The 2241-nt window shown below is 39.0% G+C and overlaps 1 non-coding gene across 1 annotated transcript; it reads left to right on the top strand.

The window, feature by feature from the left end:
* The first annotated feature begins 747 nt into the window (after positions 1-747).
* TRNAT-UGU (transfer RNA threonine (anticodon UGU)) lies at positions 748-819 on the top strand. Its single transcript has one exon. It is a non-coding gene; the product is annotated as a tRNA-Thr (tRNA).
* Positions 820-2241: the final 1422 nt, after the last annotated feature.

Genomic DNA, 2241 nt, shown 5'->3' with positions numbered 1-2241 from the left:
CTGTCTGTCTGTCTGTCTGTCTGTCTATCTATCTATCTATCTATCTATCTATCTATCTATCTATCTATCTATCTATCTATCTATCTATCTATCTATCTATCTATCTATCTATCTATCTATCTATCTATCTATCTATCTATCTATCTATCTATCTATCTATCTATCTATCTATCTATCTATCTATCTATCTAATCTTTTGGCATTGCTCTGTATCTAACGCAACTGCTTGTCACTTTCAATTCATTCCTTCTTGCGTTTATGCGTTAAACGTTCAGGCAGGTATAATAAACAAATTACAAACAGGTGCCACTCTAGCTCCGAATTTCCTTACCTTCTGCGTTGGCGGGACATCATTCCCCGCGTTCGCTTTGTGGGTGCACGCGCACTTGAGCTAACGAAAAAAAAAAAAAAAGAACGAAAAAAAAAAAGCTGGAAATAAAAAAAAAATGGAATCGAATCTGTTTAGAATCGCAGCATTATGCGGATCTTTTTTTCCATGGCTTGTCGTAAGCGTCTCTGCAGTAACTTAGTTTACGTCTAAAATGAGCAAGTTATTAAGCATTCAATAGCTTTATTTCCAAAGCCAATTATCAGTTATTGTCTCCTGGTCTGGTCGCCGCTTGGCGGTAAGTGCATAGGATAGCGAGTGCCGGAGATCATTTCCAAGGCACTCTATCACCCCTTTATCATAATTGTACCGCGGGAACTATGTATGCCAAGCTTATCTACTAACGTGTGCAACACCCCGCCGCTATAGCTCAGTGGCAGAGCGCTGGTCTTGTAAACCAGCGGTCGTGAGTTCGATCCTCACTAGCGGCTGTTACTTTTTAATCAAGCCTTTTGTTTTCTTTCCGAGTGCTGCAGCGAAGGCCAAGGGAAGCGAGAAATGTGGAATGATTAATATGTTCTTCGTTACATTTTGGCCCGGCCCAGAAGCAATGATGAACGTGTTCATTCCTTTCCTTTCACTTCTCTTGAACTTGCTCTGTGTAGTTTTTACTGGAACTTTTAAAAGGATGCCTGTACAACCTGCCTTGAAAATGTTCTTCTTTAAATTGTATGCAAGGGTTCTGCCTCTGTAGAAAGCCGGAGACTGTTGAATATGTTTTGATAGATTGTTGGGATGGAATTTTCTTTTGGTATGTCCTCCAGCCAAATTTGCTGGAATTTTTCCATTTAAACTCCCGTGGAATTCGGTTCTTAGCTGTAGAAAACGATGACGGCATTCCATATGATAATAAATAAATAATAAACTTAATTAAGAGAGTTTAAACCAGGATTACACCATATAGGACTGCCAAAGTCGCAGTGGACTTTAACGGCAGGGATGACAGGAAGTGGTGACTAACTGGAATGTAGGGAACTCCACAGTATATACTGAACTATTTTAAGCAGGAACATACAAGGAAAGAACTAACAGCAATGTGGAGAGAAAAAACAACAAATAAACCACATAGCATGCGCTAAAATGAAATGTGAAGTAGCCGTCCTGATACATAGCAACCAATAGTATCATATAGTGATATAAGGCAGCAAACACCGATTTTCAAGAGCACAATAAACAGTAACAATTCAGATCGAAACAAGAAACGGAACAGATATGTATATTCATATGTCAGCACAGTACAGGACACTAAAACAAACAAAATTATATTCTTCATGCTCAATTCTACTTGTCAGTTGTGAATTTTGCAGATATGTATGATAGAGATGAACTTGAAAGAAAAGGTCAGAGGTTAAGGTACTAAAGGTTAGTACGACGAAAGAATTTGTTTTAATTTAAACTTTGGTTTCACGCGAAAAGCACATACTGGTGCATACAAAATTGTATATATTAACTGCGGGTGTGCTGGCCGTATGTGGTGGAGCTGCGAGGCACCCGATAACGCTATATAGGCTGGAGGCAACGGGAAGGAACATATTCGACTAGTGGGAAAAGAAATGTCTGAGGGTAACCGCTTATGTGAGAAGGGCGCGAAAATTTGAGCACCTTAATGCTCGTAAGAAGTCAGTTCCGGAAGATAATCCTAAATCATTGGTAATATTTTTCAAAATAGATCGAAGGGAGCAGTTTATTCTATTTTCAAATCGAAACGTGCAAGTGACCAAACACCGTAATCCCATAACAAAGTATACTATAACACAAGACATGTAAAATCGTTTTGTGAACGGGCAGTGGCATGTAATAACTAATATTGTATAAGGTTCTTGAAACTATGGGAATTCCAGGCGAAGTCGCTG

Source organism: Amblyomma maculatum, chromosome 6, assembly GCF_055883805.1.
Source record: "Amblyomma maculatum isolate TAMU_Amacu chromosome 6, ASM5588380v1, whole genome shotgun sequence".
Taxonomy (NCBI): Eukaryota; Metazoa; Arthropoda; class Arachnida; order Ixodida; family Ixodidae; genus Amblyomma; species Amblyomma maculatum.
Note: the sequence above shows the minus strand (reverse complement) of the source record. Positions and strands in the feature narration are given on the sequence as shown.